Below are 24,240 nucleotides of genomic sequence, written 5' to 3'. Positions count from 1 at the left end.
TCTATTATAAACAAACAAGTGAGGCTTACAATTATAGCTACATGGTTGCTGTGGTTGATTTCTCCTAGAACAGGAATGTAAACTGTGACCCTGTTATGGCAGTTCATCAGATGAATACATGTGTCTAAAATTTTTCCAGTAAAGAAGTAACAAAAGAAGTTGTAATTCATGTGGGAGAATATATTAATAGTCTCTGCATACTGTTAATTTGTTCACTTTCTGTCTTTGCATGATTTAAAGGTTCTTGATCATCACACAGTATCTGTGCACTGAACCCCTAAGTTCATATGCTGAACCTTAATCTCCAATGTGAAGACATAAGAAGTGAGGCCTTTGACCATGTTGTTAAAAATGTAATCAATGAACATATAAAAGTGATGCTACCAGGAACCATCACTCTTCACTATACAAGGATATAGTATGAAGGTACCATTTGTGGAGCATAAAGGGGCATCTCAGTAGATACTGAATCTTCTAAGACCTTAGGATTGGATGTTCCAACCTGCAAAACTGAGAGTAAAAGTTGTTGTTCTTTATAGCTACTAGAGCATTAAGATGTTGTGTAATCTCACTGTAGTGACAGCATAGAGTTAATATGATATAATGGATAGGATAACACAATAAAGTCTCTGAAACACCTATGATGACACAAAAACACCAGAAAGAGGAGGGAAACAACAAAAGGCACTTGAGAGTTCTTACCCTGTTGATTTTCAAGGGTCTGGTAGAGGATGACATGTTGAAACAGGAGTTCAACAGTGAAAGACAACTTTTTCCAGCTCATACCTACCACAAACAAGGAAGAGGCCCCACTTCTTTTAAGTCATAGTTAACATATTTTGTACTTGGTAATACCATTCTCTCTGTCTGGTGAATTGACAGGTCTGATGAAGAGATTCAGATCTTGACAAAAAACAGATTTAAAAAATAGTTTAAAGTAATATTAAAGGTACTGGGCTACTTGATCTGTGACAGGAGTTGGTAGCAGGGACTGGGGTATCACTGTGATAGCCTGGCCCATGTGTTTGTTTGGAGGAATTTGGACGTCTGTACTTTGGGTCAGGAAAGCAGTGGAATGCTTTAAGCACTGCTTAATGGGTCATACTAGCACGAGCACACTAGTAGGACAGAGGTGCTAAGAGTTATTTGAACTGTCCGGGGCTCACTCAAGAAGTATCAGAGAAGAATTTTAGTCTGTTGCCTAGAGGTCATTCTTCTGATATTTTATTGAAGAAAGTGGCTGCGTTTTGCCCTTGTGTGAAGAGTTTGCCTGAATATAAAGTGAAGAGATTTGGATTAACTTTTTTGACAAAAGAAATCTCAAAACAGCCTAATATAGACTCTCATGTGGATATTAGTGGTAACTTTAATGAAGATTTGTAATGAAAAGGACCAAGCTGAACAAGGTAAATTACAAAACGTATCTTTTGTGGAGAAAAGGAGCACCAGGAAGTGGAAGGGAGCTAAATCCTGTGTTCAAGAAAATAGATTAAGAAATGGAATAAAAGGAACAATGACCTCTGGAAAAGATCCCATCCAGCTAAGTATCCAACTTGTGGATAAAAACTAAAGCAAAGTTTAGAGCCAGGAATGGTGGTGTATGCCTTTAATCCCAGCACTGGAAAGACAGAGACTGGTGGATCTCAGAGGTTGAGGTGAACCTGGTTTACAGTGGAAGTTTCAAGACAGCCAAGCTTAGACTGTAAAGGTAACAATCAAAAACAGAAAGCTGAGGAAGACTTAATAGAACCAAGGGACCATGTTCTAGTCTCAGTAAGCAGCATTACTTGGCAGCTTTGGCCATGTGGTTCTGGCTTTATAGTTAAGGATAGAAGAAATGGGTAATGGAATTTGCCTCCACACATAAAGAAAGCTGTTGAGGCCAGGGATATGTCAGGGGTGTTGCTGAACAGAGGCTTAACAGAGAGGCTAGTGCATGAAGCTGTGAATATGAAGCCTGGATCATCATGGAGAACCCAAGATATTAGAGATGCAAGAGTCAAACCAAACTGGAATTGGTGATCTGGAGAGCATTTTGACATCACAAAAGGAAATGCAATGTTCTAGTTTTCCCAGCTGGTTTATGGTCATGCTTTAATCCAGTATTTCCTCACTATACTCCCTTCCCTACATTTTGGAATGGTAATATATACTCTGTGTTATGATATGTTGGAAGTATGTGATCTGCATATTTATTTTGATTTTTCCACAGTGATTACAGTTAAGACATTGCCATGCATCTCAGAAGAGACTTTCAACTTTGAAACAAGTTTGAAACTGATATAGATGATGGTGACTTTTGAAGTTGGACTGAATGCATTTTTTGCATTATAATACAGCTATACACTTTGGGGAGCCAAGGAGTGCAATGTGGCAGTTTGAAACAAAATTTCCCTCCAAAGGGAAAGGCACTATTAGGAATTGTGGCCTTGTAGGTGGAAATGTGTCTCTGTGGGGGCAGGCTTTGAGATCTCTTTTGCTCAAGCTTCCCTCAGTATGACAGACACTCAACTTCCTGCTGCCTTTTGGTCAAGATGCATGCAGCACCATGTCTCCCAGAATGCTCCCCATCATCATGATAATGGACTGAACCTCTGAAACTGTAAGACATCACCTCAATTAAATGTTTTCTCCTTTTAAGATTTACCATGGTCATGATGTCTCTTCACAGCAATAAAAATCCCAAAGACATTAGTCTTATTGATAAAAGAACTTACAAATGAACTCAGGAAGAACAAATGCTCTCCTGAGCAAACAGAACTCAGAAGAGTGAAGTTGGAGATGGGCTTGTTCCTTGGGCCCAGTGTTATTTATTTGACAGCATTATTTATGGGTGCCATAAAACTTGAGGTACAGTGGAACCCACTATAAAAGTTTTTATTCAGGAAGGGAAAAGGTGGATGTGCATATGCCTACCAAAAAAAGGTGTGTGTGTGGAAGAGAGGGGGGGGTGCCACACTACCTCTGGTGAGAGGGAGAGCGAGAAGGGAGCAGGTAGAGCCTGCTTTTATAGGCCACCTCAAGCACGTGTATATGGTTTTACATAGCTATGCTACACATGCACATAGATTAAGTGGTTGTGCTGTGTGCAGATTACATGACCACACTGCCCATGGATTACATAGGACATAAGGCCCTGGGGTGACTAAGCATTTTGCCTGACTGCTGACAGCACATGTGCGGTCATGTGACTCCAGAAGTGACTAGAAATAGTAAACCTAGAACACAGATCATTGTAGGATTTCCTTCACAGGAAAAAAAATATGTTTCAAGGTTTAAAGAAAAAGGATTTTAGAACACTGTCTTTCCAATTCTGGAAGCAAAGTTCTATTTATACCAGGACAGGACTGTGGCCTTGAGATCTGAAGTCAAGAAACCATCTTGTAGGTAGACTTCTGATGCCCATAGGTCATGGAGAGGAATAAGAAGGGTTCACCGGGTGAAGAAAATTGCACCCGACTCAAGGTACCAAACTATACTTGTTTCAGAATCCAGAACTATGAAGTTCAGGTGGAGAGACAATTTGCTTGTAGGTCACCAGTTACCAGAGGTCACATTGATATAGAATACTTTTGTAATCTAAGCCTCTGTTTACTAGGGACTTCAAATGTAATTAATATTGCAGGGCCAAAGCACAGAGCCTCTGTCATTGTTGACATGTGTTTCTCTAATTATTTGTGTGTGTAGCCCATGGAAGAGAAGTGCATTATTTGAGCTTGTTGGGATCCAAGAAGGCAAGTGGTGTATGGGTGACAGATAAAAGAGGAGTTCAGTGTGCTGAAGACGATGGTTTCAGCTGAGGATGCTGATTATTTTTAAAAAACTATGTCAGGTGATCTCACTTATTCTATCTTTGCATGTGTGTGTATGCACAATGTATGTGTGTTTGTGTGTGTGTGTGTGTGTGTGTGTGTGTGTGTGTGTGCATTTAAGTGTGGAATGTGGATGCATAGCAATGTCTAATGTCAACCTTGGAAATGGGTCTTTGCCTTCCACCTTTCTGAATTTGAAGTCTCTTGTTCACCACTGCAATCACCAGGGTAGTTGGTTCATGACTTCTCCAGATTCTCCTGTTTCTCCCTCATATAGCCTGACAGGAGTACTGAGATTACAGTTGCCTGGTACCATGTCCAGCTTTACATAGGTCCTGGGGATATGAACTCTGGTCCTCATGGTTGCATGTCACGTGCTTTCTCTATAGAACATCTCCCCAGATTATCAGTGATCCACTCTCTAGCTTAAGGTTATTGATAGTGAAGACATTTGTGACCATTTGTGTCACAGAAATGAGAAAAACTACAAATCTGTATTTGTTTTCTCCCAACAGCCAACTTGTCCATAAAATAAAAATTATTTTCTTCTGCTTTGGGGACAAAAGATCAACTTGGTAGCTGCAAAAGAGAAGTGGAAACACTTCTGCTTGCATCACATGATGCTTTTCAGCATGGGTGATTATAAAGCCTGGGAAGACCTGAGCTGAATATACTGGTTATGCTCTCCCTGTCACCTGACATCAAAAGCCTTTTCTCTCCGGGGCATGGTGTCACCAGTCCTAAAGCAAAGGCATGGGATTAAATGATTCTCTAGGAACTTACAACACAGCTGATCATGACATTAGTCAAAAATGAACAGATATTGGAAAGTTTATTCATGACAACCCTGGCAGAATCTCTTAATAGAAAACCTGGTTGATGTCATGGAAGAGAAAAGATACCTAGCTAGATTGATATACACACACACACATTTAAAGGACACCCAGTCATCTACATAGACTGAAAGAAAAATGTTGATGGTTTCTTATCCATTTAATATTTGTTTAAAATTCAATATTTTACCAGCATTTTATCTTAATTCCTTTGAAATCATCCTGATATTCTCACCCCTCATCTCTGCTCCTCTACATGCCTCCTCAGAGATGGCTTGAATCGATTCAGAGCTATGTTGCAATTATGAAAATGAATCATCCCTTATTCTCAAATTCTCATTATCTCAATTTCCATTATTATTACATTCCTAATTTCCTTTTCTTAGTTCCTCATCTCAACATTTGTATAAGGACTTTGCAGATAATGATAAGCAATTTATTCATTTATTTTTATTTAACTACTGATATTAACTAATTTTCTTCCTAGGTTTGAATGGGCAAGAGAACTGGCCCAGGGCAAAGATGCAGAGGCAGTGAAGCTTGGCTTCATTCTGTTTTCTCTCTCGTAATTCTGCATGAAGACGTAATGAAAACAACAGAGAACGACCAACAGTGTAGTGTCTTGGAGACTGTTAGTTCCTTACAGAATCTCTCCTATCTGACCTTTTCCTCTTCTCCCACCCACAGACTGACCAGATTCTTGACCCTGATACCCATCTAGACCAGCTTTTGTTTCTTAACTCCTCCAACTGTCTTGATCCTCTTTCCAAAACTTCACTGCCCTAATTTCCCCTTCCACTCACGCAGTCAGGCCAATACACTCATGCAGAAGGCATGGAAGAGAGCTGGGGAGGCCTGCTCCCAGAGTGCTCACTCGATAAGTGTGAGGGCCTGACTTTGATTCCCAGAAGTCACACAAGGAGGACAGACACTTGAAACCTCACAGCTGCCAAATATAAAGAGGAGAATTCTTTGGAACTTACTGCCAGACAGTCTACTTGTAAGTTTAAAATTAGTGAGAGAACCTATCTCCAAACCCAAGGTGATCTCTCCTGAGTCACAAAACTGGAGATTGTCACTTTGCCTCCATATTCATAAGCACATAAGGACACATGCACACATACATATTTGTATACACACAAGGCCTCCACAAACATGTACATAAACACATACACACATATACATGCATCACATACATGCATGGCATCCACAAACATACACACACACACACACACACACACAAAAAAAAAAAACACACATATATAAGATTTTTACATCAATGTGTCAGAATGGAGACTATTAGACAAGATCAAACAAGACAGAAACAAAAATAATACTGCATAATCACAACCATTTCTCAGCCTAGTCTCATACAGTTAACAGAGAGAAAGTTGTCTCTTACCCCACCATATGTTGGCCTTTTAAAGGGCAGGCATTGGCACAATTGGCCATGGGGCATTCAGACATCTTCACTATGGAGGGGGAAGTGGGATGGTAGTGTGATCCTACACAACCCCTCAAGTAAGAGCTCAGAGTGCAAGGCTGGAGCTTGATGCTCTCTTCTTGCTCATTTGCCAATGCAGGGTATGTGGGGTGGACACATCCTGAGGGTGCGCTACCCTCTGCATTAAGGCTGCCCCTGAAGTGACAGAAAGCAGGGTGCTGTCCCTGGATGACTGGTGCTTCTGGAGCTGGGACTGAGGGTACGGATAAGCCATCTCTGTGCTGATTGTGCTGTATATATTTCACATTTCCACACATTGTTTTTTTTGTGTTTTTAATTGAAAATAGATTATTCTCTCATGCAATACATCTCAAGCACAGTTACCCATCCCACCACTCCCCATAGATACCCCCACCTCCTTTCTTCTCCCCCAGATTCGCTTCCCTTCTGTTTCCTCATCAGAAAAATTTAGGCCTCTAAGAGATGATATCCAAACAACATAAAAAAAAAAAGATACAACAAGACAAGGCTAAAGCCCTCATATCAAGGCTAGAAAAGGCAATCCAAAATGAAGAAATGAGTCTCAAGAGCAGATAATGGGGTCAGTGATATAACCAGTCTCACTATTAGGAGTCTCTCAAAAACACCAAGCTTATAGCCATAACATATACACAGAGGACCTGGTGCAGACCCATGCAGACCATTTTGGTCATTGTGAGCTCTACTTAGTTGATTCAGTGGGCCATGTTCTTAGGGTGTACTCCATTCCCTCTAACTTTTATAGTCTTTTATTTCCCTCTTCTGCTGGGTTCCCTCATCACTGAGGGGAAGGGATTGATGGAGACTTCCAGTTTAGACTTTCTCGGCATAATGTCCGGTCTTAGATCTCCATAATCATTCCCGTTTGCTGATGGAGGAAGCCTCTCTGATGACAGCTGAACAAGGAACCATTCCATGAGTATAGCAGAATATCATTAGGAGTCATTTCATTGACCCCTACTCCCACCCCCCGAGTCATGTTCAGTTCTATCCTAGATCTAAGGGCTATCCAGTTCTTGGTCATCCAGGCAGTGTATGGCATGGGCTCCCTCTTGTGGCATGGGCCCTAAACTAAATGATAGTTGCCCACGTGTTCTTCAACACAATTGCTGCAGCACATCTTACTGGCAGGATAGGTTATAGGTGAAGGGTTTTGTGACTGCATTGGTGTCCAGGTTTCTCTTTCCATAGCTTGCAGAGTACCTCCTCTCACCAAAGAGACTAGAATATCAGGATAAAGGCTCCAAGCTCACATCAGCTGAACTTCTCTATATTCAATGAGCTATGTGGATATTGTCCTTGGCTATAGGGCCCAGCTTTCAGGTTTAATGAGTGACCATCTGTCCTAACAGCAGCTTGGGTTGTTTAGAGATTTCCATAGAGACCTCTTCAGCCAACAATTCTACCAAATATAAACCAGTCTCATCACTGGAAGCCTTGTCTGGCTACAAAAGACAGCCAGCTCAGACTCTGTCCTTCATTAATAGGATTTCTCTGGTGCCACACTCATAGATTTCAGGAAATTTCCATTGCACTAGATTTCCACACCCCCCAAATGTTCCCCAATTTCAGCTGTGTCTCCCTGTACTCACTATCTCAATCCTCCCTTAGCCAACTGGATCCCTTCCTCTCCCATACCCACTCACTCTCAAACTACCCAATATTCTGTTTCCCTTCCCAGGGAGATATATCTTCCCCTACCCTATAGACCTTGTTTGTTACCCCACCTCCAGTCCATTCCCAATTCTCCTTTGTTGCTCAGCCTGCCCAACCTTCTCCCTAAGTTCCCATTCCCACCCCCACCTCCCACCTCTGCCCGCTGTTAAACCAGGAGATCTCTATACTATTTCCACTTCCTATGGAAATCCATTTATCCCTCTTTAGGCTCTCTTTGTTTATTAACCTCTATGGGGCTGTGGATTGTAATTTGCTTATTCTATAATTTACTCCTAATATTGACTTATGAGTGAGTACATACCATGTTTGTCTTTCTGGCACTGGGTTACCTCACTAAGAATAATTTTTTTCTAGTTCCATCCATTTGCCTACAAATTTCATGAGGTCGTTGTGGGTTTTTTTTTGTTTTGCAGCTGAGTAATACTTTATTGTGTAAATATTCCTTATCTTTCTTCTGTTGAGGGGCATCTAGGTTGTTTCCAGTTTCTGTCTATTATGAATATTGCTGCTATCAAGATAGTTGAGCAAGTGTTCTTGTGGTATGATTGAGAAACCTTTGGGTATATGCCCAAGATTGGTACAGCTGGATATTGAGGTAGATTGATTCCCATTTTTCTGAGGAACTGCCATATTGATTTCCAAAGTATGTACTCCCACCAGCAGTGGAGGAGTGTTCCCTTTACTCCACATCATCTCCAACATGAGCTGTCATCAGTGTTTTTTTTTGTTTTTTGTTTTTTTTGGTTTTTTTTTGTTTTTTTTATTTTAGCCATTCTGACAAGTTTAAGATTATATTCTTATGGTGTCATCTAGAAATCTGGGTTTGGGGTAATTATATGTCTAGATGCTGGTTTCTGAGTTTGTTTTAGTTGGGTGGGAGTTTTATTCCTTGGTTTCTGTTTCCCCTTTGGCTTTTCAGAGAGTGTCTTGGCTGAGTGCTACCTTTTTGTTTGTGTACAAATCGGATTGGGATTGCTTTTTGGTGTTAGAGGCTGGTCTTCTGGTAGGCATGGCCTGTGGTTGAACAGAGGATGTCCATCAGATTTTGGGGGTTGTGACACAGCAACGTGACAGAAAGAGCAGGGTGAGGGCTTGTCTGTGGTATCCATAGGAGGCATGCACATCAGTGAGGGGAAGCTGCACCTGGTCTTCTATTGCAGCTCTAGGCGTTCCCCTGAGATTTGGGTCTGGGGTAAGAGAGAGTGGGTACTATCTGTGGGCAGCCTATCCAATCTTCTGGCCAGTGTTGTCTGTGGTTGAGCAGGGGGTGTCTGCCTGAGTTGGGGGCTGGGAAATAGCAATGAGTTAGGAAGAGAAGAGCAGGAGATATGGTCTATGGGATCAAAAGAAGGCGTGAGCAGGGAGTAGAATCTGCAGCTAGTGTTTTTTTTTTTTTCAGCATGAAGATGACTCTGAGAATTGAATCTAGTTTAACAGAGACCTCCTCACATTGTTTATTTTTATCTCATTATGAATATGTGTACACATGTCCATACACATGAGCACATGCATGCAATGGTCAAACATGGTGTTGAATATCTTCTTAAATTGCTCTCCACCAATAAATTTCAAATGAGCGTAGAACTTATCAGTTTGGTTATATAGCCTCACCAGTGAATCCCAGTTATCTGCCTGTCTGTGCCTCCCCAGCTCTGTGCTTACAGGTGTGGGCTGCTGCACCCAGCTTTTACGTTGTACTGGGAATTGAATTTAAGTGTTTAGGCTTCCCACTGATCCCTAGAGCAACCATTGTTTTATTTAGTGCAAATACTACAGAACAAGAGAGTTAGAAATACACAGATAAAGCTGGGTGGCAAATATGTGCACATCACTGTTGCCAATACAATACTAAATCAGCCACATATATAGGACAGGTATGGCAGGAGGGGATTTGAAACCAAATCAAATGCAGCAAAACAGTAGAGGGAAGAGTGTCTATCATCCCCTTTCTGATCATCTCTATAGTCTCTGGCTTGTAATAAAAAAATGTGTAAGAGATGGCTAGATCCTTTGCCACAGGGACCCTTGCTGTAGATATCATTCTATATAAGTAAAACACTGATGGCCAGTGGCCAGGCAGGAAGTAGGTGGGACAAGGAGAGAGGAGAATTCTGGAAAACAGAAGGCTGAGGGGAGAGACACTGCAGCCACCGCCAGGACAAGCAGCATGTGAAGACGCCGGTAAGCCACCAGCCACGTGGCAAGGTATAGATTTATAGAAATGGGTTAATTTAAGATATAAGAACAGTTAGCAAGAAGCCTGCCACGGCCATACAGTTTATAAATGATGTAAGCGTCTGAGTGATTATTTTATAAGTGGATTGTGGGACTGCAGGGCTTGGGGAACCTGGAGAGAAGCCCTCCAGCAACAAATGGCGCCCAACGGCTCGAGTTTCCACCTTAAACCTGAGAATATTTAATAACCAATTCTAAACAGAGCCAAAACCAGGTTCCTGCTTCTTGTCTCATACAGGCAGCTAGACACCGCAAAACGTGCCTTTGAACACTGGCGGGTTCCTGGCGTGTGCGTTTGACCAGCAGTATGGCGGAAATGAGGCGTCTGCCAGCAGCACATTAAGCTGTGTGGTAGATTTAGTCTTTACTATTATTTAAAAAAAAAAAAAGGTTTCTGGGCTACACGCTGCTTTGATAAAAGCTTAGACCCACTATTTCTGAGACTTGATGACTCCCAGAGCTGGCGGAAAACGTACCACTGCCATGTTGGAAAGCTGAAGTGGGCGGAGCCAGCAGCCACAGCGCCTTTTCAGTCTTAGAATGGTACAGTTTAAAGCAATAGGCTCAAGGCTCAAGGTAATATAAAAAATAAGCCACGTAAAGATGGCTACCACACAGAGAATCTGGATTATGTTGTCTTTGATATTCGTAACTAAAGAAAAACATTTGATTGCAAAAGCTGTTGAGTTATGCCAAAATGTATATTTTAAAGGTACCTTGACTTCAAAATTTGGATTTAAGGATATGTTGTTTTGGAAAAGAGGTTCTGCTTTTGTTTCCACAGAAAGCCAGAGGCTGCGGATTTGTTCCAGATTAAGATACATCAGGTTTCACCAGCCAAGACCCCCTGAAAGGTCTCCGATGACACCATGGCCCAGATGATCCAACATCCAGAGCGGTTTCAAGGCAACTGGTTCAAACAATACAGCCTCACGGACTACCCCATAGGTCTAAAATTTTTTTTGCATCCCCATAAGATACAGCGCCCCCTCTAGCAGGAAGTAGTAAGAGATGCTACGCCCAAATTCCCAAGTATACCAAGCTGGCTTTAGAGGTGGAATTGGCTTACTCCCCCTCTAAACCCAGACATATTGCTTTAAAAAAGAAAATGGTTAAGCGATTCTTGTGTCCCAAATCAGAAGAGCCCTCTGGTGTGGGACAGAGAAAAACCAATATTTTTATTTAAAACAGGTTGATTATAAATGTGATCTCTTTCTAAAAAAGAAAAGGGGATATGATATAGATATATAGGAGGATATAGAGATGATAAGATAAAAGGATAGATTAATCAACCTACTTTTAAAGAACAACTTGTTTAAAATGTTTTACATTGGTATAGATTTTCGTTTATGTTTAAAATGTTTTACATTGGTATAAATTTTAGTTTATTGATGCAAACTTGAAGTTAATATTGCTATACTATGTATATATATATTTCTATTCTTGTTTGAGGTATTATGTTTATGTAACTCATTTAAAATTGTAATGGATAATTAAAAAATAGATTAATAATTAGTCATCTATGATAATCATATCTGTAGCCATGTTAGTTAAGTTTTCTAGGTATACATAGATATATTTCAGATAGATAGGTAATCTTCAAACACTTCATAGACCTAGAGAATATGGCATTTAAATAACTTAAAATTCTGTTGACGTGAGACACAATTGCTCCTGGCTACACCAATTGATCCCGAGAGAATGTTGGGCTTCTAAGACATTTCCATTTGGAAGTTTGTCTTTTTGGCACAAAATGGCCTACTGGGCAAAAAACTGCCCTTGCCTTGATGGCTGACAGTACAAATGCAATGCTGTCCTTTCTGGACAAGCGGGACACAAGGAAAGCGACCACTGTACTCTGCCAAGACAGGGTAAGATGGTCTCTCAGAATTCCTGCTTCTAAAAATGGTCTGTCAGATACTCTAGGCCTGTAGCCAATTTAAATGCACCAACAATGCTGAGAAACATTAGGTGACTGTCCAGGCTGCCAGCTGTCTTGGTCTACTTTTGCAAGATTCCCGAAAGTTGCTTGCATCCATCTACCATTTCTCAGGTACCATTATGTTCCTTCTCAGGTCTTTGATGTGGTTGAAAACTAGATAGTTGTAATTTCCTCAGTTATGATAAAAGATAAGTTAGATATAAAACCTTAAACTCACAAATATAAGATAGATAGGACATCTTTAATATTGTAACTGTAATTCTTGCTCGATAATTGTTTTGTTATATGTAATTTTACCATGTTAAATTTAAAACCTTACTTTTTAAAAAAAAGAAAAAAAGGGGAAATGCTGTGGATATCATTCTATATAAATAAAACACTGATGGCCAGTGACCAGGCAGGAAGTAGGTGGCCAGGCAGGAAGTAGGTGGGACAAGGAGAGAGGAGAATTCTGGGAAGTGGAAGGCTGAGGGAGAGACACTGCAGCCACCGCCAGGACAAGCAGCATGTGGAGACGCCGGTAAGCCACCAGCCACGTGACAAGGTATAGATTTATAGAAATGGGTTAATTTAAGATATAAGAACAGTTAGCAAGAAACCTGCCACGGCCATACAGTTTGTAAGTGATATAAGCGTCTGAGTGATTATTTTATAAGTGGATTGTGGGACTGCAGGGCTTGGGGAACCTGGAGAGAAGCCCTCCAGCAACAGACCCTTAATGTCCAGAGCTTTCCTGAGAAGATAAAAAGCCAGATGTCTCACCTGACGCTCAATCCAGATCTGAACATGAGATGAGTCACAGCTTTTTTTTTTTTTCACCTTAATTAACTTTTTTTTCTTGTTGTGTATGTGGTGGTGGTAGAAGGTAATTTCAGCTTACATGTTAAAGTCCATTGTCAAAGGAAGCTAAGACAGAAACTTCAGGCAGGAAATTGGAGACAGGAACTGAAGCAGACCATAGTGGGATGCTGCCTAATGGCTTGTTTATGTAACCCAGGGCTACCTGTCAAGTGCTGGCAGGAGAGTGGACTCTCCCACAACATGCTGGAGGAAACTTTTCAACTGAGGTTCCCTTTTCACATTGAAAAAGCTATCCAGCATAGGACCTGAATTCTTGGTCCTACATTTTTTTAATGCAGGGTATCATAGCACGTAATGGTTTGGGTTTTAGTTGCTGTTGTTAGTTTATGTTTCAGTTTTGAAATTAAATTTCTGAAATTTTCATACATAAGTATTATATTTGCATCATTTTCTCTCCTTTTCCTCCTCCCTCCAACTCATTTTAATACAAATAAGAAAAGTATTAGGTTTCATTATAGCATCTTCAAAGAGTTTATTTTACTGAATCTCTTCCTATCCCTTCCTTCATTCCTCCACCCTTGGTACCCTTCTGCTTCCAGCTACTTCCTTTCTGATTTCATGTCACATGTGTACCCTTGACCTTCCCTCCTTCCTCTTGTTCAGTTCTTATGGGATCATAAATACATATAATATTAACAGAAATGATCAGCATCTGAGAGAGAACATGTAGTATTTTTCTTTCTAGTATACCTCTACTGATATAATTGCACATGTATGCATACATGTTATTGCTGCAATTCATGGTGGCAAAGAAAAGGAATGCTTTAGTGTCCATCACTTAGTGAGCAGATGAGAATTAAGGTGCATATATTATCATGGAATTTTATTCAACTGAAAAGAAAAGTTAAATTTGCAGGAAAATTGGTGGATCTCAAAGCACCTTAAGCAAGATAACAGGGGCTTTTCTATGATCAGGTGGATGAGTTTGATGCTACCCTCCATTCTTGGTGCCTCTGCCCCACCCAGAGCTTCCTATTTCCAGCTTAGTGTGATCATTTTGTAGTCACAGTAGATGTGATATGAGCCTCAGAACAGAACTTCTAATACAATTCCTGCTCCTTAGCCACAAGGAGCCAACAAGTACCACAAGATTAAAAAGGTAGGTCCTGGAACAACTTGCTGATGATGTCTTTAAAGTTGATCATATGCAGAGTTGGTAAACATAACTCCCTTGGTGACCAGGCTGTTTACAACATATATAAGGAACTCTCATTACTAGATACAAGCATGTATTGATTTTCTTGGTGTGTGTGTGTGTGTGTGTGTGTGTGTGTGTGTGTGTGTGTGTGTGTGTGTGTGTGATGAGTGTACAGGAATGTGAGGTGTGAATACTCATGCTCATACATGTGGAAGTAAGAGCAGAATGTCTGACACCCTTTTCCTATTGTACCTCTGTTCTCTCCCTTACTGCTTTGAGACAGCGTCACTCACTGAACTGGAAGCTGGCCATTAAGGCTAAGCTGATGGACTAGGAAGCTCTGGGGATCCACTTGTCTCTGTCCCTAGTGCAGGCTGAAGCTACAAATACATGCAGACATACTGAGTTTTTCATATGGATGCTGTAAATTTTAAACCAGGTTCCTATGCTTGTAGAGCAAATGTTCTTACTGAGGCACTGTCCCAGGATGTCTTATAACCAAGATTGGTCTCAAATTTTCTATATACTTGGGGATTTTACCTTGAACTCTAGATACTGCTGCCTCCATCTTCCAAGTGCTGATATTATAGGCATGTTCTGTGACATATAGTTGTAATAGTATTTTCCTTGAGTAAATTATGAAAAAATATATTTTCAGAACAGTGATAAATTTAAATATTTAAGATTCTATAAGTTCCGATTTTATATTTCTGTCTATAGGATATTTATTTTTTCTTGAATTTTTGGAACACACCACACACACACACACACACACACACACACATACACACACCCTTCAAAACAAAATAGAGAAATCAGGAGATACACGATGCCAGCTTTGTATGGGGAGTTGTTTTTTCCTTCTACTCTGAAAGGTGTGCTTTTCCTAGGCTCTTCTCTGACGACTATTTGTATGTCAAAGTTGTCATCAGGCTTTGTATCTCTTTGGTGTTGAGGAGAGACCTACAATATAGGCCTTATATAAGTATTTCTAGAAATTAATGAGTACTATGAGCAGACATATATGCATACATGCACCATATGTGCATCACAAACTTACCACTTCTCTAAAATGAAAGCAGGAGGGAAAATTTAATCATTTTTTGGAGCAAATCTTAGTAATTTTCTTTTATGTTTTCCAATTTTGTGGAGATGAATTTTGGAGCTCCCCCTGAGTCCCATACCTTCATAAATTCCTCTGAAGAACAACAAGTGTTGGTGGTTTCAGAGTGTGCCATGTGGGACTGGTGGGCCAGCCACGGCACTCCAAGAAAAGTTGCAAAGGTCACCTGGGGTCCTAACTATGATCTTTATTGTCCTAGTATATGAGCTGCTATCATACAGCAAGACATGTGAAGCAGAATGCCAGCTTCTCTTCTGGCAAGACTTGTACCTCTGCTAACAAAATAAACTGAAGACTGATGAGAGTACTGTATAGACACATATCTCCCACCCCACCCCTGACAAAAATGTTCTGACTAGTCTAAAGGAAAACTGGTATTAAACCTTGCATTCAGTAGAGCATTTTTGGTTGTTCAAACTGCCTTGGAATGTGCCTCTCTTTCAAACTCAGTAGCACCCTGAGCATTAAATAAAAACATGGTGTGTGGAACGTGTTTAAGTATAAGGATTTGGAAACATTAGTCTAGTGCTAATGAAAAGTCATTAGATGACTCTCCATTTATTCAGCACAGCTGGATAAATACTTTTGTGTTTCACCTGAGGAAGGCTTTGCCATGAGACACTGCTTTTCATTTTTACTCTTTTGAGTGTGTGCTATATGTGTTCATATATATGCACATAATCATGCATACTCACAGAGGTCAAAGGAAGTTGTCAGGAGTCTTGTTATCTGGCTTTTTGCCTTATTCTCTTGAGACATGGCTTTCAAAAAAAATCTAGAGCTTGATTGACAGCTAGTGAATTCCAGAAATCCTCTGTCTTTACCTTCAGCAATTCTGGTATTCACACACAGTTACATGGGTGATAGGGGCCTGAGCTCAGGTATTCATGCTTGTTGAGCAGACATTCCTATCCTCTGACTCACACCCTATACACACCCAGGCACACCTGCTGGGAATGGTGCTGCCTACTGAAGGTTGGTCCTTCCTACATCAAGAATCTTCCAAGATATTGTCTCAGACACAGCCGCTAGACAATCTGATCTGGCCAAAGTCTCAATTAAGACTCCCTTAGATGACTGTGTTAAGTTGTCAGCTGAAGCCAACTATAGTAGTTTGTAAGATGTACATTAAAGAAAATTTCTAGGTAAACACTCTATGAGCTGAACTATATAGGTACAAGATGTACTTGTGTGAAAATGGCCTTATGCAAACCAGTACCATGTTTACATAAACGTATATAGTGCAAATTAGTAAAAATAATATCAATGATAATAATAAACTTTCTGCTTACAGAAAGTGAGCACCTAATGAAAATGTGAATGTAGAGATAAATTATTCTAGGTACAAGAACATCCCAGTGCTGCCTTAGCCATATTCACATTGATTTGGCTTTCTGTTGAAAAAATACAAATACTTGTTAAGTGGTGGAAAAATAAGACAAGATACAATTTCTGCCCTGAAACATCTGTCCTTCACAATGGAGTTATATACCAAAATTCTTCCTTTTACTTCATTAACTTCAAATTGTGTACTTTGAACTTCTTTATATCTCTCCCATGGAGGTACTAAAGGTCTAGTCAATTTAGATTTAGCCAAATTCTATGATAAGTCTAAAATTTATCCCATTTGAATATTCAGCAACTTCAACACAGGTGATGTTTTTCTTTTTCTTTAATGAATTTTCTCTTGGCTTCTAAAACTTCTTCTCCTTTCATTGTCCTGATCTATGAGAATCTAGCTGGCTTTCTCTTGATGAACTGATCCTGACAATGAGCTTCTAGGTTTTGTCTACCCACTGAACTATGGCTTTTGCTGTTTATCTTCCTCTCTGTACTGATAGCTCTGGACGTCTTGACCATATTTATATTTCATTTCCATGCGGAAGAATCCCAAATCTTGGAGATTGCAAGCAGAAAATGTTTATGTGAGAGGAAACAGGCAATATGCTGCACTAATTTTCAGTTTTCTAACATCCAGGAAATATATGCAGCTGTGATGAAGTTTTCCCATAACCAGAAAAAGGAAACTACATCAGGTCACCAAAGGAGCATCAGCAATTAAGGAAAATGCCATTTGGGTATAGAGGTGTCTCTATATCCATGTTTCATGACTTTTCCTCGAGAGATGTAACAAAATATCTGTTCTCTCCAGATATGGCATCTAGACACACCAAAGAAACAGTGCCATCCCAGTCTAGTTAAGGGGACTAAAGAGTTCCCTGGGCTCACTGACATGGTGAAAGGGGCTACCAACAAGAACACAGGGGACTCCAAGGCAACTGCAAGCAGGAGTGAGAAATCCTGCAGCTCCCTGTGGGACTTTCAGGGAGCCTGGCAAGGTGAAGAGTAGTTGTGCTATTGCTACTGATTATATATTCTTGAGGATGGGACTTGTGAATTTTACAAGTTTCAGGATCTCATATTTACTTCTGAATCATAATGAGTTTCCCTCCTAAGAGACTTCTCATTTTGAAGAAATTTCTAGACAACACAGTGTAATATTTTGTGTGGTAGCAAAATGATCATTGAAAACCAAAACAGGTATTTTATTCCTTCACTTCCCTGCTTTGCTCCACTTTTATTTGCATAATTAAGAGACAACTCAAACTTAGGCTTCAAACAAAATTCTGAACTCAGTGGTTTTCCAGGTTTATCTCTAGTCACTTATTTAGGGAACCACTTATCTAGACTCGGAAGCAAAGGAAACAATAATCAAAGAAATAAGAAGCTAAAATAGGGAACTAGGAGATGGCTCAATGTAACAACACATTTACTGTACAAGTAATTTTTTGATTCCCATGAATGCTCTTAAATGTCAGGAGGATATGTAAGTCCACGTGCAATTTCAGCCATGGAAGTTAGAGATGGTACCATCACAGAAAGCTGGTTTACAAGATTAGCTATATTGGTGAGCTCTAGCTTTCATTGAGTGATTCTGATTCAGGGAATAAGATGGGAAGCAGATGAAGATAATTTTCAACATCAACTTTTCAACTCCTGTGCCTGTGAACACATGTACATGTACACACCTGTGTGTCAAACACATGCAAATATGTATTCATACATGTGTGCACTACACACATGGAAAAAGGAAAATCACAAGATACTTATATTTTTTACTGTTTCTTTTACATCACAGACTGATGATTCAACAGGTTTTGTCAGGTCTTCATTTAATATCTCTAGCCTATGCCCATTCACTCCATATCATTTCATGTGGCCTGTCCCAGGAGGATAATCTTTGGTTTTGTAAGCCTTGCAATGACCCTTGAATGCTATTGATTTTGTTTGTTTGTTTTACTTTTCTCATGGGATATATTTTGGTCACATTATTCCTCCTTCCCCAATTCCTATCAGATTTTCTCCACCACTCTCCTCACCCAACTTCACATTCTCTCTCTCTCTCTCTCTTTCTCTCTCTCTCTCTCTCTCTCTCTCTCTCTCTCTTTCTCTCTCTCTGTCTTTAAAAATAAGTAAAATCAAGATAAAATTAAAACAAATGAAAACCCAATAAGGCAAAAATATGAAAATAAAACAAAAAGAACACAAGGATGCATGGAGTCCATTATGTTGGTTAATTATTCCTGGGAATGTGGCCTGCCCTGAATTATGGGTGATATATTCTGTGACACTCCATTGAAAAGAATTTATTTCCCTGTTCCCAGAAGGTATCAATTTCAAATAGTTTCTTGTTAAGGCTGGCACTTGGTTTCCAATTCCCTATCTCAGTGTTAGATTTCTGTTTGATTTGAAAGTGTGCATGCTGCCACAATCTCTGTGAGCTCCTATGTGTATTGTACTTGTTATATCTGGAGGAAACTGTATTCTTGGAGTCATCTGCCATGTCTGGTTCTTGCAAACTTTTTGCTTCCTCTTTTTCATAGGTCCTTGAGGCTTGGAGTGGTGTTGGATAAAGAAATCCCATTTAGAGTTAAATGATCCAAATTTTCTCACTGTCTACACATTGTCTGGCTGTGGGTTAATTATCCATTAATTATCATCTGTTGCAACATGAAGCTTCACTGATTAGGTTTGACCAATGTACTGATTCTCTTTTCGAATGTTACTGCTTTTTAAATAAGAGCACAGCCCTCTTAACCTAATATCTGCATGCCTACAATAGCCTTTGCAACTCCATATGTAAGGCTATGCTGAGACCCATACCTCAGAGCCTGTTCTATGCCTACTGCTTTCCTCAAGTAGCTTTATTGTAGCTTCATTGTTTCTAATAATCATGCATGTTTGTAAGTTGTATCTCTCAACCACACTGTAACCTTGGTCTGAACATATAATGTATTCACTGTGCATAGTGCATTCATCACTCCACACACCACAAAACAATGTTACCTGAAACACCTTAGCTTTGATTTATAGTACTTAATGTTGCAAATGGCAGTGTTTCAATGTATGCACACAGATTTCTGCTTCCTTAGACAATTATTAATATTTCTCTAGCAACATCTACATGTCAGATCAGTATATCTTTGGATTGCATTCATGTTAAAATGTTAGATTAAAGAGTAGTGTTGGGGCCAATTGCTTCACTGTCATGTGGGGCTAGTCAGATTTCATGCATGGTCACTCAGCAAAGATGCCTGAGGAAACTCAAAACCAAGACCAACCAATGGAGGAGGAAGAGTTTGAGACTTTTGCCTTACAGACAGAAATTACCCAGTTAATGTCCTTGATCATAAATACTTTCTATTAGAATAAAGAGGTCTTTCTGAGGGAGCCCATTTAAGATTTATCATATTCTCCAAATAAAAAGCAGATACAAGTGTTTTATAGATCCTACACACACAGTCTCATTCCTATCAAACAAGATCAAACCCTTACTGTTGTAGATACTGGAATTGAAATGATCAAGGCTGAGTTGATCAATAACCTTGGCATTGTTTCCAAGTCTGGCGCCAAAACCTTCATGGAGGCTTTTCAGACTGGTGCAGATATCTCTATCATTGGCAAGTTTGGTGTTGGTTTTTCCTCTGCAAATTTGATTGCTGAGAAAGTTACTGTGATCATCAGGTTTAATTATGATGAGCAGTGTGCCTGGGAATCTAGGGCAGAGGAATCATTCACAGTGGGGACTGACATGGGGGAACCAATGGGTCTTGGAAATAAGGCTATCTTACATCTGAAAGAAGAACAAACCCAGGATTTGTGAGAAAAGAGAGTCTTGGGGATTGTGAAGGAAAATTCTCATATTATTGGCTATCCTATTACTCTCTCAAGGAGAAGGAATGTGATAAGGAAGTCAGTGATGATGAGGCTGAAGAAAAAGAAGAGATAAAGAGGAGGAGAATGAAAAAATAAATGGATTCTGATGACAAGCCTGAAATAGATCTTGGTCCTAATGACAAAGAAGAAAAGAAGATAGTGACAAAAGAAGGAGGAGGAGTAGAGGAGGAGGAGGTGAGGAAGAGGAGAAGGAGGAGGAAGAAGAAGAAGAAGAAGAAGAAGGAGGAGGAGGAGGAGGAGGAGGAGGAGGAGGAGGAGGAGGAGGAGAAGGAGAAGGAGAAAAGGGAGAAGAAGAACTTTGATCAAGAAGAACTCAATAAAACAAACTCTATTTGGACCAGAAAACCAGTTCTACAAGCACTTAACCAGCATAAGATTGAGAAGAACATTTGGCAGGAAAGTATTTTTGTTATTGTTGAAGGACAATTGGAATTCCAGAGTCGTCTTCTTGTCCCAAGACATGCTTCTTCTCACCTGTTTAAAAGAAAAAAAATCAACTTGTATGTTCTTTCATAATAGATAACTATGAGGAGTTAATCCCTGATTTTCTGAATTTCTTTTCTCTATTAAAAAAATCACATTTTTACTTACTTTACACAACAACCTCAGTTTCCCCTCCCTCTTCTCATCTACCCTTCTCCCCTTCCACTCCTCCTCCATCTCCATTTAGAAAGGGGCATGTCACCCATGGGCTTGATCAAATCATGGCACATCAAATTGAGGCAGGACTGAACTCTTCCCCTTGTGTCAAGGCCCTGCAACATAATCCAGCATGGGTAACAAGTTCCCAAAACCATAGCGGAGTGGGTGATTCTAAGGATATCTCTTTAAATATTTCCTTAGAAAAGTTTCAGCAAAGCAAAGCAAAATTTTGAAAGTTATCAGAAATAATTTGGTCAAGAAATGCTTATAACTATTTACTGAACTGGCAAATGATAGAAAGAACTACAAAAAAGTTTTGTGAGCATTTCTTAAAAAACATAAACCTTGGAAGTAACTCTCAAAATCAGAAGAGACTTTCAGTGCTACTGCAATACTACACATCTACTTGTGGAAATGAGATGGTTTCTCACAAGGTCTAACATGGTGATATTTTATTTGTGCTAAAATGTGATTTTATTTGTATGTTAATAAAGTTGCCTTGGGATCAGAGCTAAGAGCAAGCTATCAGAGATAAGATCAAGTCATTAAGCATACATCTGGCAATGGTAACACATGCCCTTAATGCGATCACAGGGCAGACAGAGTTTGTGTGTTCAAGGACACAGCCAGAATGGGGACACAGGCCATTAATATCAGTACCAACCATAGAGACCTAGAGGTCTGTATAGACAGGCAGTGACGAAGAAGTCATGTGGTTGGTTTTAGAACCAATGAAAAGGCAGAACAGAAAGTCAATAAAAATACAGACCCACAGGAAGTAGGTCTTTTTGTCAGGGGAAGGATAACAGCAACAGTGAGGGGTAAGAAGGCAGTCTTAGCTCTTGGCTGCTGCTCAATCTCTGGATTTTTAACTCTGCATTTGGCTCTGTGTTTTTCATTTAATAAGACCATTTAGAATTACATCTACAGACTAATGCACCAAAATGAAAAAAACCAGAAGCATGTCTCTTTTATCACAGGTGAAACCAGGAATTAACTCACTAACACAGTCTTTTTGCAACATCTCGAAGAAAGAATGGCTTAGAAGTAATCTATATGAATGATCCCATTGATGAGTATTGTGTCCAACAGCTGAAGGGATATGAGGCCAAAACTTTGGTGTCAGTTACCAAAGAAGGACCGAAAATTCCAGATAAAGAGGAGAAAAAGAAGCAGGAAGAGAAAAAGACAAAATTTGAAAACCCCTGAGAAATTATGAAAGATTATGTTGGAGGAAAAGGTGGATACAAGGTTTGTGTCAAACCAGTTTGTGACATCTTCATGCTGTATTGTCACAAGCACATAGGGGTGGATAGCAAACATTAAGAGAACTGTGAAAGCTCAAGCTCTCAGAGACAACTCAACAGTGGATTACATGGAAGCCAAGAAGCACTTGGAGATAAACTCTAATCACTCCGTTACCAAAACCTTAAGGTAAAAGGCAGAGGCTGAAAAGACTGACAAGTCAGTGAAGGATCTGGTCTTCTTGCTCTCTGAAACTGCACTCCTGTCTTCTGGCTTCAGTTTTGAAGATCCCCAGGCACATGCTAACAGGATCTATAGGATGATCAAGCTTGGTCAAGGTCTTGATGAGGATGATTCTACTATGGATGATATTAGTGCTCCTGTAACTGAAGAAATGCAGCCCCTGGAAGAAGATGATGGCATATCACAAATGGAGGATGTAGATTAAACTTCCCCAGAAGAATCACATATACAATGCTTACCTTCATTCATTCTGATAATCACATTTTCCATGATTTTTGTTTGTTTTCCTAACATTTAAAATAGCTGTGTGGCATGGATACTAAGGGGAAGATATAATTTCTTTCTACTTCTGGTACTGTGAAACTATTGGTTTGATTCAACAGGCTAACAAAATGTTTGTTGGGAGAAATAACATATCCTATTGTTAACTTTGTGCTCCGAAGTGTTTTGCTGTGGAACTGGATTTTTTATTAGACCAAATCATTTGTCATTGAAGTGTTCTTTGACATATCATTAAAAAAAAAAAAAGATGGCTTAAGTTTCATCTTAAATTTTTATCCCATTAGTTCATTCTACATGTATGAGTGTTAGAAGTAAGAACACAAGCTGAAACAACTTGACAGAGTAATTCCCATATGGCTTTTTTCCCCCAAAGTACTGACAAGAAAGCCCTAAACTTCCCTAGGTGCTATAACTCAGCAGGGTTATGAAAGAAAATACAGTGCCTAATCACATTCTGCTTTAAAAGGTAAATACAAATGAGATAAAAAGAAAAAAATGTTGTTGGAGTTACTGAGTTGAATTTTCATTTAAAAATAATTAAATGAATTTTGCCTTAGGATTAGAACAAAATTTATAACAAGTTCTGAAATGGGCCAAAACATATTTTTACAATACTGAGGATTATAAAATCAAAACATCAGTCAACTATGAACAATTTTTAAGATGCTGTATGCCCTATAATATCAAAAATGCTCATAAGATTTAGTTATTTATGCAGAGTAAATAAGTATAACTTTCTCATTCACATGAAAATCTGCTTTTGCCTTGAAAAGTGGTGAAATTACATTTATTCCAAAATAAATTAATTTTTTGCAAATAAGTATTTTGACAAGTAAATTAATTTATTGTTAATAAAATTTAATTTGTGCATATGAATATTGGTAAACATAATTAAATACCTCTATATTCTCATTCTATAAATGTCCATGGGCAGAAAGGAGGTCACAGATAGAAAGAATTTAAGAAGGCTGACTTCATACAACTAATGATTTTCACATTTACTTAAATTTTGGCACCAAAAAAAAAATCTACTTAGAGGAGTGTGGTGGTAATCTAATTGTACAGAATTATTATTTTGATTGTATGTTAATAAATAAAGTTGTCTGGGGGTCAGAGCTATTAGAGCCATAGCAAGAGTGTGGCGGTGGTGGCACACGCCTTTAATCCCATAGATATCTGTGTGTTCAGGGTCAGAGCTATTAGAGCCATAGCAAGAGTGTGGCGGTGGTGGCACACGCCTTTAATCCCATAAGATCTCTGTGTGTTCAGGGATACAGTCAGCATTGGAGACATATACCTTTAAGACCTAGGGGGCTGTACATTCAGACAGTGACGAGGCAGTCATGTGTTTGGGTTTACAACCAATGAGAAGGCAGAACAACATACTATAAAAAAACGAACCGACAGGAAGTAGGTCTCTTTTCGCGAAGCTGGGACAGCAGGAGGAAGGGTGAGATTTTAGCTCTGAGCTCTGACCTCTCGGCTT

At 39.5% G+C, this 24,240-nt stretch overlaps 1 pseudogene; it reads left to right on the top strand.

Annotated features, from left to right (window-relative positions):
- Positions 1-19,695: 19,695 nt before the first annotated feature.
- Positions 19,696-22,677, top strand: LOC114700229 (annotated as a pseudogene).
- Positions 22,678-24,240: the final 1,563 nt, after the last annotated feature.

Source organism: Peromyscus leucopus, chromosome 15 (assembly GCF_004664715.2).
Source record: "Peromyscus leucopus breed LL Stock chromosome 15, UCI_PerLeu_2.1, whole genome shotgun sequence".
NCBI lineage: Eukaryota > Metazoa > Chordata > Mammalia > Rodentia > Cricetidae > Peromyscus > Peromyscus leucopus.
The sequence above is the reverse complement of the archived record's forward strand: the minus strand, read 5'-3'. Positions and strand labels throughout refer to the sequence as shown.